The following is a 17,936-nucleotide window of genomic DNA, read 5'->3' as shown; positions in this document are numbered from 1 at the left end:
GGATGCCAGGTGGAAGCTGAAGCCGCACCTCCTGCCTGGCCCCTCTGGCCAGTTGGGCCCCTCAGATAACTGCGCCCAGGCCAGCACCAGCTGCTCAGCCACCAGCAGCAGCACCCCCATCTGTAGTTGGCTCTCCTGCTGCTGCACCCCGGCAGCCAGGTCTGCTGGCCCAGATGGCAACCACTGCAGCTGGCGTGGCTGTGGGCTCTCCTGTGGGGCACACACTGGGCCAGGCCATTACTGGGGGCTTCAGTGGAGGAAGTAATCCTGAGCCTGTGAGGCCTGACATCACTTACCAGGAGCCTCAGGGAACCCAGGTGGCGCAGCAGCAGCAGCCTTGCTTCTGTGAGATCAAACAGTTTTTGGAGTATGCCCAGAACCATCGTGACATCAAGCTCTGTGAGGGTTTCAGTGAGGTACTGAAACAGTGTGGACTTGCAAACAGATTGGCCTAATCAAGAAGTTCAACCTGGAGAAATGGAAAACCAGCTCTTATAACCAAGTTAATTTAATATAAAATTTAATTAATAGTGAAGGTATAAAGTGTAGCCATCAGTTAAACCTCTCCTGTCATTCCTAGCTTCCTTGCTTCAGAATTGAAATAGAAGGGGGTGTTCCTACTCTGTTGAATTTGGAGCTGGTCAAATGTTTGTGTGGCCTCCTTAAACTAGCTGTTATGATTTTATTCTTTGTGAGTTAATTAGAATAAAGTGATTTTCAAAAAAAAATATATATAAGCCTTTTTCTTTGACAATTTAGGAAATCTGAGTATGTAAAGAATGTTGGAAGTTGTGTTGAATTAATGTTTTTTCCCCCCTCAGGTGTGGTAATGATGCTATCAATATGTAGGAGAATGTCATTGTTTCCTGGGAAATATGCTGAAATTATTTATTTATTTATTTAATTTTTTTTGAGACATTGTCTCGCTCCGTCCTCCAGCCTGGAGTGAAGTGGCCTGATCTTAGCTCACTGCAACCTCTGCTTCCTGGGTTCAAGCGATTCTTGCACCTCAGATTCCCAAGTAGCTGGAATTACAGGCATGCACCACCACACCCGGCTAATTTTTGTATTTTTAGTAGAGACATGGTTTCACCGTGTTGGCCACGCTGGTCTCAAACTCCTGACTTCAAATGATCTGTCCACCTCAGCCTTCCAAAGTGCTGGGATTACAGGTGTAAGCCACTGTGCCCTGCCAAGATACACTGAAATATTTAGAGGTAAAATATCACAATGCCTACAGTCACTTTCAGACGGTTTGTCAAAAAGGAAAAAATATACATAGAAACAGAGAGAGAGTGAATGTGTCAAGATGTTAATAGCTGATAAATATAGGTAAGAGGTATAACAGTATTCATTTGACTGTTCAACATTTCTCTGGGTTTGAAATTCTGCAAAATAAATAAGAACATTTTTGAAGATAGAAAATCAGAGAATAATAATAAAACAGTTTTATGAATTTAGTTGTTCTTAAGAGAAACAGCATTTACAAACCACAACAAAAAAATCTTGTTAAATTTTACTGTTTTAAAACTAAAACTTTGGCTGGACATGGTGGTTCATGCCTATAATCCCAACACTTTGGGAGGCTGAGGTGGGTGGATCACCTGACATCAGGAGTTTGAGACCAGCCTGACCAATACGGTGAAATCCCATCTCTACTAAAAATACAAAAATCAGCCAGGTATGGTGGTGTGCATCTGTAGTGCCAGCTACTCAGCAGGCTGAGACAGGAGAATTGCTTGAACCCAGGAGGTGGAGGTTGCAGTGAGCCAAGATCACACCACTGCACTCCAATCTGGGCAACAGGGCAAGACTCCATCTCAAAACAAAACAAAGAAACAAAACAAAACAGAACACCAACAACAAAAAAACCCCTAAAATTTCTATGCTACAAAATATAAAGCAGTAAAAGAGATAAGCTGGCCTGTAAAAAGATATTTACTATATATAATGAACAAAGGATCAGTATCTAGAATATATAAGTAAATTCTATGCAAAGAAAAATGAGGGATGGGACCAAATTACCCAATAGAAAAATTAGTACATGGGCCAGGTGTGGTAGCTCATGCCTGTAACTGAAGCACTTTGAGAGGCCAAGGCAGGAAAATGAGCCAGATGTGGTGGTGCATGCCTGTAGTCTCAGCTACTCAGGAGGCCAAGGAGAGAGGATTGCTTGAGCCCAGGAGGTCAAGGCTACAGTGAACTACTATAACAGTAGTTATTATTATACTACTGGCTAACAGAGAGAGACCCCAACTCTAAAAAATAAGAGAGAGAGAGAGAGAAAAAGGAAGATTGGCAAAGAATCTGCATAATCAATTTACAAAAGGAAACCCAAATGGCTAATAACACAAGAAAGATGTTTGCTAAATTAAAAATTTTAATTAGGGAAGTAAAAAAACACTAACAATAAAATGTTATAATAAAATTTTAATACACGTTATGAGATTATTAATACAATGTTATAGTAAAATGTGTAAATACATAATACAATTATTATATTTAAAAGGCTCATATTATCAAACTTTTTTTCTTATCTTCTGATAAAATAGGAATTTTTTTTTTTTTTTTTTTTTTTTTTTTGAGGTGGAGTTTCACTCTTGTTACCCAGGCTGGAGTGCAATGGCGCGATCTCGGCTCACCGCAACCTCCGCCTCCTGGGTTCAGGCAATTCTCCTGCCTCAGCCTCCCGAGTAGCTGGGATTACAGGCACACCCCACCATGCCCAGCTAATGTTTTGTATTTTTAGTAGAGACGGGGTTTCACCATGTTGACCAGGATGGTCTCGATCTCTTGACCTTGTGATCCACCCACCTCGGCCTCCCAAAGTGCTGGGATTACAGGCTTGAGCCACCGTGCCTGGCTAAAATAGGAATTTTTATATACTGCTGGTGGGAGTACACACTGGTTAAAAAACATTTTAGGCCAGGTGCAGTAGCTTATGCCTGTAATCACAACATTTTTGGAGGGTGAGGTAGGAGGGTCACTTGAGTTTAGGAGTTCAAGACCAGGCTGGGCAACATAGTGAGACCACATCTCTACTAAAAAGAAAAATAGTTAGCCAGGCATGGTGGTGCACACCTGTATTCCCAGATAACTTGGGAGGCTGAAGCAGGAGGATTGCTTGAGCTCAGAAGTTGAAACTCTCCACTGCACTCCAGCCTGGGTAACAGAGTGAAACCCTGTCTCAAAAAAAAAAAAAAAAAAATAGAAATTAATTCCTTAACACTTAGTAATCTAGGAGATACATATATCTTATGACTCAGCAATTATATCTCTAGATAGTTTCATTTCCTACTGTTCTCTCTCTTCCTCATGGTGCTTCAGTCACATTGCCTTCCTTGTGGTTCCTTGATCCTTTCAAGCAAGTGCCCATCTTGGGGCTTTTTCATTCACTGTTCTCTCCACTAATCTTAATTCTTTACTTTTTTCAGGACTCTGATCAAGTGTCACCTTTTCAGAAAAGCCTTTCCTGACCCGCCCTATTTTAAATAGTACTCCATCCCTTCATTCTCTATGCCTTTAACTTGCTTTATGTATTTGATATATATTAATTTACTTTCTGTCTCCCACCCTTCCTGATGGTAGATTGGATCATTGTTTTCACTTCTTTTTTTTTTTTTTTTTTTTTTTTTTTTTTTTTTTTTTTTTCTGAGACGGAGTTTCGCTCTTGTTAACCAGGCTGGAGTGCAATGGCGCGATCTCGGCTCACCGCAACCTCCGCCTCCTGGGTTCAGGCAATTCTCCTGCCTCAGCCTCCTGAGTAGCTCGGATTACAGGCATGTGCCACCATGCCCAGCTAATTTTTTGTATTTTTAGTAGAGACGGGGTTTCACCATATTGACCAGGATGGTCTCGATCTCTTGACCTCGTGATCCACCCGCCTCGGCCTCCCAAAGTGCTGGGATTACAGGCTTGAGCCACCGCGCCCGGCCTGTTTTCACTTCTTAAAAAAAATTGTTTTTTAATTGAGATGGGGTCTTACTTTTTTGCCCAGGCTGGTCTTGAACTTCTGAGCTAAGGCAATCCTCCCAGCTCAGTCTACCAAAATGCTGGGATTATAGGAGTGAGCCACCACACCTGGCCCATCGTTCTAAATTCTTGACTGCCCCAGTCTAATATTAGATTATCCAGCCATGCCCTTTACAATGTGACTTTGCAAAGCCTCCACTATAGTTGATGGAATATATTTCTCTGCTCCCTTGATATTAGGCATAGCATAGCATGCTTTGGCTAATGGAACATAAGCAGAAGGGGCTGTGAAAATCCTGTATTTTACACAGGCATTATGTATTTCTACCTACCTCTCTTGTACTTCTGTCACCCACTGTGGGAAGAATGTATCTCAGGTAGGCAACTTGTCCTAGAATGATGAAGACATGTGAAGCAGGCACAAACTTGATCAAAGATTGGAGTCCAACTTTGCCCAGCCAAACATAGACAAACCCAGCCAAGATCAGCCAAACTTTGTCTGATCTGCAGACCTGTGAGTGAGAAAAATAAATGTCTGTTACTGTATGCTACTGAGAACATTTGAAGTATTTATTGTGCAGCATTGTTGCAGCAATGCAGCTGACTAACATATACCCCCCTAGAATGTAAACTTCAGGACAGAGGTGTTTTACAGTTTTGTTCACTGGTGTTTACTCAATGAGTTGAACAATGTCTAGTATGTATGCATGGGTGTTTAACAAATATTTGTTGAACAAACTAATTAATGCATTTGTGCTAAAGCCATAAAACTACTTATAATCCCAAAGGGCAAGGCAATGGTTCAAATATGCAAAGAAACAGATATAATTGGCTCTGTGATAAATGTAGTCAGAGTTAGCACCAATGTATAGTGAATGCCCCCTGCTATCAAATGAACAAGCAGCTTAAACTGGCAATAGATATATATGAAACCAAAGAATAATTGATAAGAGGATCAGAAATAGAAGGTTCCACAACAAAATAGATATTTACTCAAATACTACTGTTGGAAATAGATGCTCAGTGCTGCAAAGAAAAATTTGCACTGAGACAAAGGATCTTTAGACAATGCAGTTTTTACTTCCTGGGCTGCAGGAAGGGTACTCTCACTAGCCATCTTGCCACGAGAGTACAATGAATAAAGGAAAACAGACAAATTTATCCCTTATGCATTTGGGGTTGTCCTTACTGCTGTGTCTGATCTCCATTGGCTGGAGTCAGACCTCACATCTAAACTAAAACCTGATTGGCTAACAACTTAAAACTTTTTTTAAACAGGTAAAAGCAATGGAGAGCTGGGACATGCCTGTGAGCAGCACAGATATCGTGGTTAAAATACAAGGACATAGAGTGTACTATGTGCCTGCAAGCATGGCATGTCTAACAGCTACATAGGATAGCGCCTAACAAAGTTATTAGCACACTTACTCTTTAACAAGAAAAGAAACTTTAAAAAGGAACTTTTCCACTTCCCACAATTATTATCATTTCTGAATTGGAGACTATTTTCAAAAACAGATGGGGCATCAGCCCAGTGTCCCACAGAATAAAGGAAATGGCTATTGTCATCCATGAGCTGGCTGGTGGCAAACATAGAAGTTAAGAGGCCTTATAAAAGAGCCCAACATATACAGATAAATCAGGGGAGCAAATGTTAAAGTATAAGAGAAAAAGTGAGTTCAGGCAGAGTATAAGGTGTTTTTGAACTATTGTTAACTTTTCTCTTAAGTATGAAATTATTTCCTGATTTTTTGTAACAAGTAAGAAATGGTGGCTGGATGCAGTGGCTCACAACTGTAATCCCAGCTTTGGAAGGCTGAGGTGGGTGGATCACGTGAGGTCAGGAGTTTGAGACCAGCCTGCCCCAACATAGCAAAACCCCATCTCCACTAAAAATACAAAAATTAGCCGGGCATGGTGGAGCACACCTGTAATCCCAGCTACTACCAAGGCTGAGACAGGACAATTGCTTGAACCTGGGAGACAGAGGTAGCAGTGAGCCGAGATAGATGACGCCACTGTATTCCAGCCTGGATGACAGAGCAAGATTCCATCTCAAAAAAAAAAAAAAAAAAAAGGTTTGTTCCAGTATTTCCAGAAAGAAGCCAAATACGATTAATCCTAAACATGACAACTTTTGTGGTCTTGAATTACTTAGGTAGCAATTGTCTAGTTTTTATGTGGTGGGACAATGGTACATATATTGCCAGAATGACCATAGGCAGATTGCTTCCCACCAGAATGATCTTCTCCTGTCTGCTGTTTGTACATTCTTTTCTTTTCTTTTTCTTTTCTTTTTTTTTTTTTCTTTTTTTTTTTTTTGAGACAGAGTCTTGCACTGTTGCCTAGGCTGCAGTGCAGTGGCATGATCCTGGCTCACTTGGCTTGACTACAGGTGTGTGCCACCATGCCCAGCTAATTTTGTATTTTTAGTAGAGACGGGGTTTCACCATGTTGGCCAGGATGGTCTCGATCTCCTGACCTCGTGATTTGCCTGTCTTGGCCTCCCAAAGTGCTGAGATTACAGGCATAAGCCACCACACCTGGCCCTGTATGTTCTTTACACTGTCCTTTGACATAACTGGAGGTATGCTGAGGAACTATCAGACTGTTTCTCTTGGAAGTTTATCATCTCCCTTAGGTGTAGTGATTAAGAACCACTAAAGTTTTGAGCAAGTAGTAGCTTCTGCCTCTTTAGTTGGGTGTCCAATGTCCAGAAGTCAATCCTAGACAAAGATTCAAGTAAATTTAGGTTATTTCAAAGGTACAAATGGAATGGTGTGGGGAGTTGATGCCCCAATTGGCATCAATACTTCTTCCTTTTCATACTTTTATCTCCATCTCAATACTTCTTCCTTCTTAATTTTTTTTTTTTTTTTTGAGATGGAGTTTCGCTCTTGTTACCCAGGCTGGAGTACAATGGCGCTATCTTGGCTCACCGCAACCTCCGCCCCCTGGGTTCAAGCAATTCTCCTGCCTCAGCCTCCTGAGTAGCTGGGATTACAGGCACGTGCCACCATGCCCAGCTAATTTTTTTGTATCTTTAGTAGAGACGGTGTTTCACCATGTTGACCAGGATGGTCTCGATCTCTTGACCTCGTGATCCACCCGCCTCAGCATCCCAAAGTGCTGGGATTACAGGCTTGAGCCACCGCGCCCGGCCCTTCCTTCTTAATTTTATCTCCATCTCAGGATGCTAAGTCAAACAGAAGGTGGGAAAGAGGAGAGGGGAAGTGAGGAAAGTAAAAAAGGCAACCAATAAAGGATGCATTACCAAGCTTGCTGCCACTATGGTCAATAAGAGCTTAATCCTGCAGAGATAATGGGAGCAACATAAAATCCATGCTTCAGAGTTATACCTCCCACACACAGGGGCAGGGATCTGCTTGAGGGCTACTCAGAGCCAGATATTAATTCCCTAGAACATCTGGGCCAGCTTAGGGAGAGAATCCTTTCCTGGCTCCAGCGAAAGTCTTTAGGAAAACAGATGCAGATGTTAGCTACTGGAAGTCTGCCAGAAAACATGCAAGCGTTAAGGCCCACAGAATATAGGTAGAGAACTGGGTCTAGGAAGGTCTATAGGACATTCACTGGCGAGCAAAGGACCTAACTAGCACTAGCGCCCAGAAAGGTAACTCAAATTAAAGATGCTATACAGTGCTCTTGACAAATAGACATCAACTACCTTAGTTGAAACTAGAATGCTACTACTTAGGACATTGACATTCCATCTGTAACTACTTTATTACATAAAGATTCATCCTGTTTTCTACCACATTATACAATACCTGGCCCCAAATACTCCTTTTTCTCATATTGTGTTCAGTCCTGTCAATCTGAAATGAAGAACAAGAGTGTGAAATGGGAGAAAGTACTGATCCTGGCTGGGCATGGTGGCTCACGCCTGTAATCCCAGCACTTTCTGAGGCTGAGGCGGGTGGATCACTTGAGGCCAGGAGTTCAAGACCAGCCTGGCCAATATGGTGAAGCACCATCTCTACTAAAAATACAAAATTAGCCAAGTGTGGTGGTGTATGCCTGTAATCCCAGCTACTCGGAAGGCTGAGGTGGGAGAATTGCTTGAACTGAGAGGCGGAGACTGCAGTGGGCCAAGACTGCATCATTGCACTCCAGCTTGGGTGACAGAGGGAGACTCTGTCTCAAAAAAAAGAAAAAGAAAATATTGATGCCATTTAGAGCATTAAGTTCAGCTTCCATCAATGATATACTGGGAAAGAGATGAGCTAGAAAAATGAGAAACTGCCTCCTATGTGAATAACCACTAAGAAAATCCTACTAGGCAGTCTAGGAAAACTTTGCTACTTCATACAAGGAGGTGGGAGCTAGTCTCATTCTTGGATCATTGATACTGATCTACCAGTCTATATACAATGTCCACATCGTGTTTACCACTCAGAAATACTGAATAATTGAATGAAGCTAAATAAGTGACCAAAACCTAGATCTTGTAGGACTTTACCAATTTATTCCAACAGGTTAGGATTTTACTTTATATCAATGGGGAGTAATGAGAGTATTTTAATCAAAAGAGAGACATAATCGGATTTGCTTTTTAGAGGCCTTAATCTTGGTAACTTGGTAACTTGGTGAAGAATAAACTGAAGAAAAGCAAGCCTGGTAGCAGAAAGACCAGGTAAAAAGGTGCTACAGAAATCCAGGACAGACACAGCAAAGAGATGGTCTAAGGAAGTGGAAACAGACATACAGGGTAGGTTTGAAAACTTTAAAAAGTTAGAACTGGCAAGACACGTGATTGAGTGGGGGGAATTAAGAAAAGGAGTGGGTGCAGGATGGAGAGAAAGAAGATTATTACATTTCTTTTTTTTTTTTTTTTTTTTTTTTTGAGATGGAGTTTTGCTCTTGTTACCCAGGCTGGAGTGCAATGGCGCGATCTCGGCTCACCGCAACCTCCGCCTCCTGGGTTCAAGCAATTCTCCTGCCTCAGCCTCCTGAGTAGCTGGGATTACAGGCATGTGCCACCATGCCCAGCTAATTTTTTGTATTTTTAGTAGAGACGGGGTTTCACCATGTTCACCAGGATGGTCTCGATCTCTTGACCTCGTGATCCACCCACCTCGGCCTCCCAAAGTGCTGGGATTACAGGCGTGAGCCACTGCGCCCGGCCTAAAAATTTAATCTTAATCTATATACTGGGTATATATCCAAAGGATTATAAATTGTTCTACTATAAGGACACATGCACACGAATGTTCACTGCAGCACTGTTTACAATAGCAAAGACTTGGAACCAACCCAAATGCCCATCAATGATAGACCAGACAGGGAAAATGTGGCACATATACACCATGGAATACTATGCAGCCATAAAAAACAATGAGTTCGTGTCCTTCGGAGGGACATGGATGAACCTGGAAACTATCATTCTCAGCAAACTGACACAAGAACAGAAAATCAAACACCGCATGTTCTCACTCATAGGTGGGTATTGAACAATGAGAATACATGGACACAGGGAGGGGAGCATCACACACTGGGGTCTGTCGGGGAGAAATAGGGGAGGGACAGTGGGGGTGGAGAGTTGGGGAGAGATAGCATGGGGAGAAATGCCAGATATAGGTGATGGGGAGGAAGGCAGCAAATCACACTGCCATGTGTGTACCTATGCAACAATCTTGCATGTTCTTCACAGGTACCCCAAAACCTAAAATGCAAAAAAAAAATATATTTAATCTTAGATATGAAGTAGTAGAGGATAGAGTTTTTTTTTTAAGTGCAGCACAGAGATTTCCCTTCAGATTTGAAGGTGTTTTGTAGGTCTGTAGGAGACTGGTAGGAGAATCAGAGGTATATCTGAGATGAAAGAATAAAGACTCTGGTGACCTCTCCTTAGTTTATGTTTCATTGACTGAAGAAGTTGATATTTTGGATGAAAGAAAGTCATTTGCATGGTGTAGATCAAAGGCACCAACTTTTGAATCACAAAGAAAACGTGTGCTATGACTGGAAAAGGCTGGCTATAAATGGGTTCCCCTGGGTGCCAAGCCTTTCCAGACTTCCATGACCACACGGCGGAACACCCCAGTGAAACGGAAAGAGCATTCAGTTTGGATATTCAGTACTTTCAGTTTTGGCCTTCATTTCCCTAATGAGTTAGTCTCATGTTTGGCAAAGATTTAATTTTCTTGGGCCTAAGATGCAACTTTCTTGAGCCTAAGATCCTTCACTGACACATCCTTTCTTTCTTTTCTTTTTTTTTTTTTTTTGAGTTGGAGTCTCGCTCTGTTGTCCAGGCTGGAGTACAGTGGCACTTATCTCGGCTCACTGCAACCTCCACCTCCCGAGATCAAGCAGTTCTCCTGCCTCAGCCTCCCAAGTAGCTGGGACTACAGGCACGCACCACCATGCCTGGTTACTTTATTTTTAGTAGAGACAGGGTTTCACCATATTGGCCAGGCTAGTCTCGCACTCCTGACCTCGTGATTTGCCCACCTTGGCCACCCAACGTCCTGGGATTACAGGCATGAGCCACTGTGCCCAGTCAACATATCCTTTCTTACAGCAATTCATGTTTCCCCCATCCTTTTCCCCAAATCAGCTCTGGGACTATGGAGATTCAAGAGCTCTGCTAATTATCAGAATCTAGGCTTTGAGATTCCTTCTACGGCTACCTTTTTGTGACAACCAATAACAAACAATATAGTAGTTCTTCCTGTTGGCCCATACAACCCCAGGTTATTTTAGTAGATAACTTCACCTAGTTAGAGTAATTAAATTCAGTATTCCAAGACTACTTCTGGTAAGTCACTTCTTTATTTTAGTTAGTTTGCTCCTAAAAAATGTAGGTAATGGCTGGGCTCGGTGGCTCATGCCTGTAATCCCAGGACTTTGGGAGGCCGAGGCGGGCATATCACAAGATCAGGAGTTTGAGATTATCCTGGCCATTGGCCATGGTGAAACCCTATCTCTACTAAAATACAAAATATTAGTTGGGCATGGTGGTGCATGCCTGTAGCCCCAGCTACTTGGGAGGCTGAGGCAGGAGAATCGCTTGAACCCAGGAAATGGAGGTTGCAGCGAGCCAAGATTGTGCCATTGCACTCCAGCTCAAGTGACAGAGTGAGACTCCGTCTCAAACAAACAAACAAAAAAGTAGGTAATACCCACTTCTTTCTTTTGTCTTTCTTTCTTTCTTTTTTTTTAAAGATTGGGTTTCACCATGTTGGTCAATCTGGTCTTGAACTCCCGACCTCAAGAGATCTGCCCGCCTTGGCCTCCAAAGTGCTTGGATTACAGGTGTGAGCCACCGCGCCCGGCCATACCCACTTCTTTCAACAATTTGAAAGAAGTGGAGAAGAAGGAAAAAGCCAAAAAATCCAGACTCTCTGAGAGAGTACGCCGTCTAGATTCAGGGAATTTCCATGAGATCATAAATGGTTTCTCAAAAGGGATTGTGGCCTTTGAAATTGAAAGGTAGTTTTTTGTTGGGAATATTAGTAGTTCACCATGAAAATCCATTCTTAACTCCTTAAACAGTCACTGTTTTAGTGCTGCTGCCTTCCTGTACCTCTTGCTAACTAGTAAAATTCTCTGGTCTTTTAATATTATCATCTTTAAAAGTGGTTTCAACAAATGCTATCATCCCCTTCCCACATAGTTTAGTTTCTGAACCATTAGGTAAGAAAAAAGGAGTAGGCCAGGTGCAGTGCTCATGCCTGTAACCTCAGCCCTTTGGGAGGCTGAGATGGGAGGATTGCTTAAGCCTGGGAGATTGAGGCTGCAGTGAGCCACTGCACTCATCCTGCGTGACAGAGTAAGACCTTGTCTCAGAAAAAAAAAAAAAAAAGAAAGAAAGAAAAAAAAGGAAATAAAACAAGGAGACAATAGAGAATAGACAGGGCAAGAAGCATGAAAAGACATTCCTCTTAGTAAATATGAATTAACAGAGGACAGTTTTAAAATACCAATTCTCTAAAAGGATAGTTAAAATTTTAGCCATACCTTACTTAAATCAGATTAAATTGTAGAAGATATATATGAAGAAAACTTTAAAACTTTCTTACAAGACAGAACAAAAGACCAATTTCAATAGTGGCATATCACATAATCAATCACTTTCTTTCCTTCTCTACAGCTATATGACATATTTCTAGCCAATGAGACAATAGAGTAAAAACATATTTGCATAACACTAATAATGCTGCTCTCAGCTTTTCCCTCTTTGTTTTAAGATGGTCTCATTCTGTCACCCAGACTGGAGTGCAGTGGTGCTTGATCATGGCTCACTGCAGCCTCAACCTCCTGGGTTCAAGTGATGCTCCTGCCTCAGCCTCCTGAGTAGCTGGGACTTAATGCCTAGCTAATTTTTAAAAATTTTTTGTAGACAGGGTCTCACTATGCTACCCAGGCTGGTTTTAAACTCCTGGGCTCAAGTGATTCTCCTGCCTCAGCCTCCCAAAGTACTGTGATTACAGGTGTGAAATACTACACCCAGCCTCCTCTGTTCTTAAATGCTATTGTGATGGCCAGAGCTGCAGCAGTCATCTTGGAAACACGAAGCAAAAAGCACGAACTCAAGAGCCAACATACTGCAGATGGAAGAGCAGAAGTACAGAAAAACCTTAAGTCCTTAATGACAGTGTTGAGCAGGGGAAACTGCCAAGAACTACCAACTTCCAGAATTCTTGTTATGTGAGAAAACTAAAGCCATATTTTCAAAGCCAGTATTAGTTGGATTGTCTATTACAGGGAGCTACATAGTTTTCGCAAAGTGTATATACGACAAAAGACAGTATGTCTAATATCAGCCAGGTGCAGTGGCTCATGCCAATCACTCAGGAGGCTGAGGTGGGAAGACTGCTTGAGCCCAGGAGTTCAAATCCAGCCTGGACAACATAGCAAGACCCCTATCTCCACATTTGAGCTTAGCCAAAAGGCCAATAAGCAATAAGACCTTATTTCTTAAAAAATAAGAATAAAATCAGATGATGGAAGTTAAAAAGAATAAAGGGAAACAAGAGGAAAGATTCCACTATCAATTGCATCCTTCTCGTAACAGTCATTAGACTAATCTAAAGAAAATGAGATATTCCACCTGATTTTGGTAAAAAAAAAACAAAACAAAAACAAAAACAAAAACAGATCGGGTGCGGTGGCTCACACCTGCAATCCCAGCACTTTGGGAGGCCGAGGTGGGTGGAACACGAGGTCAGGAATTCGAGACCAGCCTGGTCAACATGGCCAAATATAAACTAAAAATACAAAAATTAGCTGGGCATGGTGGCAGGTGCCTGTAATCCTAGCTACTTGGGAGGCTGAAGCAGGAGAACTCCCTTGAACCTGGGAGGCGGAGATTGCAGTGAGTGAGATCGTGACACTGCACTCCAGCCTGGGCAACAGAGCAAGTCTCCACCTCAAAACAACAACAACAACAACAACAACAAAACAAAGAAAAGAAAAAAAGAAACAAAAGAAAACAAAACAAAAACAAAACAAAAAACAAAACAACAACAACAACAACAAAGGAAATGAGAGTTAGGACATATATAGAGTTATTATAAATGAATTCAGGCCGGGCGCGGTGGCTCAAGCCTGTAATCCCAGCACTTTGGGAGGCCGAGGCGGTGGATCACGAGGTCAAGAGATCGAGACCATCCTGGTCAACATGGTGAAACCTCGTCTCTACTAATGGTGCAAAAAATTAGCTGAGCATGGTGGCGCGTGCCTGTAATCCCAGCTACTCCGGAGGCTGAGGCAGGAGAATTGCCTGAACCCAGGAGGTGGAGGTTGCGGTGAGCCGAGATCGCGCCATTGCACTCCAGCCTGGGCAACAAGAGCGAAACTCCGTCTCAAAAAAAAAAAATAAATAAAATAAAATAAAATAAAATAAATGAATTCAATAGAAAAAATACACTGGGCGCGGTGGTTCAAGCCTGTAATCCCAGCACTTTGGGAGGCCGAGGCAGGTGGATCACGAGGTCGAGAGATTGAGACCAACCTGGTCAACATGGTGAAACCCCGTCTCTACTAAAAATACAAAAAAAAAAAAAAATTAGCTGGGCATGGTGGCGTGTGCCTGTAATCCCAGCTACTCAGGAGGCTGAGGCAGGAGAATTGCCTGAACTCAGGAGGCGGAGGTTGCGGTGAGCCGAGACCGCGCCATTGCACTCCAGCCTGGGTAACAAGAGTGAAACTCCGTCTCAAAAAAAAAAAAAGAAAAGAAAAGAAAAAATACAAACATTCCAAATTATCATAAGAAATACAAACAAAAATAAAGAAAACACAGATTACATTTTGAAAATAATTAAAGCTACAGACATGAAAAGCGTATCCTAATAATATGATATGTTCCAAACCAAATACAATTCATATAAATACATGCGAATATTTGCAAGTTTCTCTAAGGAAAGGCTGCCCATAAAAAAATTTTAAAACATTTTTAGGCTGGGCACAGTGGCTCATGACTGTGTTCCCAGAACTTTGGGAGGCTGAGATGGGTGGATCACATGAGGTTGGGAGTTTGAGAACAGCCTGGCCAACATGGTGAAACCCCGTCTCTACTAAAAATATAAAAATTATGAACTCACAGGTTTGACTTAAAAAATAAAAGTAAGAAAAAAATATATATATAAATTAGCCAGGCATGGTGGTACATGCCTGTAATCCCAGTGACTCAGGAGGCTGAGGCAGGAGAATCACTTGAACCTGGGAGGCGGAGGTTGCAGTGAGCTAAGTGCATCCAGCCTGGGCAACAGAATAAGACCTTGTCTCAAAAAAGAAAAAAAAAATTAAAAATTAAGAAGAAAAAAAGTGAATACTTAATATTATCTAGATCAGGCGTCCCCAAACTACGGCCCGCGGGCCGCGTGCAGCTCCCTGAGGCCATTTATCCGGCCCCCCGCCGCACTTCAGGAAGGGGCACCTCTTTCACTGGTGGTCAGTGAGAGGAGCACAGTATGTGGCGGCCCTCCAATGGTCTGAGGGATAGTGAACTGGCCCCCTGTGTAAAAAGTTTGGGGACGCCTGATCTAGATTATCTAGTAGGCTGGGAGCAGTGGATTATACCTGTAATCCCAACACGTTGGGAGGCTGAGGTGGGAGAATTGTTTGCGGCCAGGAGTTCAAGATCAGCTTGGAGCAACATAGCAAGATCCTAACTCTACAAAAAAAAAAAAAAAAAAAAAGGAAAAATTGAGAAACTGCATTTCATGAAAATGAAAAAGTTCTGCAAAAGACCCCATTAGGAAGAGGAAAAACAGGCCAAGCACAGTGGCTCACACCTGTAATCCCAGCACTTTGGGAGGCCCAGGTGGGCAGATCACTTGAGGTCAGGAGCTCGAGACCAACCTGGCTCACATGGTACTAAAAATATAAAAATTAGCTGGGCGTACTATGCCCGTAGTCCCAGCAACTTGGGAGGCTGAGGCAGGAGAATCACTTGAACCTGGGAGACAGAGGTTGCAGTAAGTTGAGATTGCACCACGGCACTCCTGAGTGACAGAGCAAGAGTCCATCTAAAAAAAAAAAAAAAAAAAAAGAGGAGGACAGGGTTTTGCTGTGTTGTCCAAGCCAGTCTTGAACTCCTGACCTCAAGTAATCCTCCCACTTCAGCCTCCCAAAGTACAGAGATTATAGGTGTGGGCCACTGTGCCTGACCAGACTTAGCCAGAATTATATCATAACATTTATATATACACAAATATATGCATATATATACCACACATTTTTAAAAGGTAAAAAAGAATTGCATATATACACATACATTTTATATGTATATATACATTTAAAGGTGACAATGAATTGTACATATTATATATGCATACAATATGTGTATATATAAATATGTAAAATATGAAATTTTGATTAAAATGAAGACTTAAGTGTTAAACAAAAACCACCACCAAAACACAAAAACCAAGCCTATCCCCTTACTTCTAGATTGCTTCTCTTCACTTCATACTGCGTATCACTTGGTTAAATTTCTAAAACGCCAGGCTTCATCAGTTTATTAAAATGTGATATTCTGATTCAGTAGATTCTGGGTGAGATTGGTGGGACTGGTATCTGAGATCTGAGGTTCTGTGTTTCCTTTTTTTTTTGTTTTTTGTTCTTTGGGTTTTTTTTTTTTTTTAAGAGGCAGGGTCTTGCTCTGTTGCTCAGGTTGGAGAGTGCAATGGTGCAATCACACCTTACTATAGCCTCAACCTACCCTCCCACCTCAGCCTCCCAGGTAGCTGGGACTACAGGAACATGTCACCATGCTCAGCTAATTTTTGTATTTTTTGTAGCGATGGAGTTTCTTTCGCCATATTGCCCAGGCTGGTCTTGAACTCCTGAGCTCAAGGGATCCACCTGCCTAGGGCCTCTTGAGAATCACAGGGGTGAGCCATCATGCTTGGCTGGTTCTGCAATTCTAACAGCTCCTAAGTGATGCTTCTTTTGAGTAGGAAAGAGCTAGAATATACAGCCTTTAAATTCACATCACATTTACTATATGTGACTTTGTTTTATAATGTGTGAGTATCTTGCCTACTCACTTGCATTTTAAATTCCAAGAAAGCTTCTAGAAGTGCTTGAACAGCTGATTATTCTTTCCTTCTCAAAACATTTTTTTCTTTCTGCTTCCCTAACATTACAGTCCCCTACTTTGGCTTGTACCTAAATGGCCTCACCTTTCAATCTTTGCATGTGCTTAATAAGTAAGTAAATCTTTTTGCAGACTCATTACCTATTATTAAGTATAATATATACTGATGTGAACACCATGCCATAGCTCCTGAATGATTCCAGAGAGCCTTTCTCAGACTGTGTCCCTCAATAAGGGTTTACATATTCTGTAGGTAGGACAATAGCCTTATGAATGAAGTCTTGGTGATGCAAACAGAAACTTAGAGACTCCAAGTCAAATACTCATTGGTTAGATTAAATATACTTTTGCTACAGTTTGAGGATTACAGTAGGTCACATTATACTAATCTTAAGTATTTGTTGGGCTGGACCTTGCAATACATATTTTAAAAAAGACTTTATTTATTTATTTTTGAGACAGAATCTTGCTCAGTCACCCAGGCTGGAGTACAGTGGCACGATCTTGGCTCACTGCAACCTCCACCTCCCGTGTTCAGGCGATTCTCCTGCCTCACGCTCCCGAGTAGCTGGGACTACAGGAATGTGCCACCACGCCCAGCTAATTTTTTGCATTTTTAGTAGAGACGTGGTTTCACCATGTTAGCCAGGATGGTCTTGATCTCCTGACCTCACGATCCACCCACCTCAGCCTCCCAAAGTGCTGGGATTACAGGTGTGAACCACAGTGCCCGGCCAAAAGATTTTATTTTTTAGAGCAGTTTTGGAGCAGCAAAATTAAGTGGACAGAGATTTCCAACATATCCCCTGCCCTCCTCACAATGTATTTTATGCATGAATAGTTAGGATGTTTTCAGTTGTATATGATGAGACCTAATTCACACCAGCTAAAACAACATAGAATTTTATTACCTTGCAAAACAAAGCCCAGTGATTAGGGTGTCTAGAGCCATGCTCTGGCTCCATTTCTGTGCTATTCTCTCAGCTCTGCCTTCCTCAGAGTGTAGGGTTCATCCTTAAACGGCTTTCCTCTTGGCCACATGATGGCTGCCAAGAGCAGTAGCTGTAAACATGTATCTTTATTCTAGTATAGATGGAAAGAAAGGAAACCCCTCATCTCCTATTGAATGTTAAGACTTGCCTTTCAGTTTGATTGGTCAATGTAGGTTCTCCCCAGATCAATAATAGTAACCATAACAATGCTACATGCTGATTGCCTTAAGCCCAGTTCTGGAGCAAGTAACAAACATTGGCATGGAAGTAGGAATACCATGCTTTCACTGGTCATAATAAAACAGCTAGGGCTAGGGATAAGGTGAGCCTCAAAGAATTATATAGAGATCATGGAAGGGAGGAGGAAGTTGAACAAAAACAAAGTTCTTTAGGAAGAAGGGGAACAT

The 17,936-nt window shown here is 42.0% G+C and overlaps 1 protein-coding gene and 1 pseudogene across 2 annotated transcripts in view; one reads left to right on the top strand and one right to left on the bottom strand.

Annotated features, from left to right (window-relative positions):
* Positions 1-2: 2 nt before the first annotated feature.
* LOC101051817 (coiled-coil-helix-coiled-coil-helix domain-containing protein 2 pseudogene) lies at positions 3-732 on the top strand (annotated as a pseudogene).
* LOC120364003 (uncharacterized) overlaps positions 383-17,936 on the bottom strand; it is a 40,211-nt gene continuing 22,657 nt past the window's right edge. The window contains exons 3-4 of one of the 2 annotated variants that reach the window (XM_039469286.2): positions 4,305-4,484; positions 383-469 (exon numbers count right to left, since the gene is read on the bottom strand). The gene's annotated coding sequence lies outside the window, so the exon portion shown is untranslated. Of the gene's footprint in view, positions 470-4,304; positions 4,485-15,036; positions 15,110-17,936 lie in introns of those variants that run through there. The other variant, XM_074392699.1, reaches the window with a different exon arrangement.

The sequence above is a fragment of the Saimiri boliviensis genome, chromosome 2, assembly GCF_048565385.1.
Source record: "Saimiri boliviensis isolate mSaiBol1 chromosome 2, mSaiBol1.pri, whole genome shotgun sequence".
In the NCBI taxonomy this organism is placed as follows: Eukaryota; Metazoa; Chordata; class Mammalia; order Primates; family Cebidae; genus Saimiri; species Saimiri boliviensis.
Note: the sequence above shows the minus strand (reverse complement) of the source record. Positions and strands in the feature narration are given on the sequence as shown.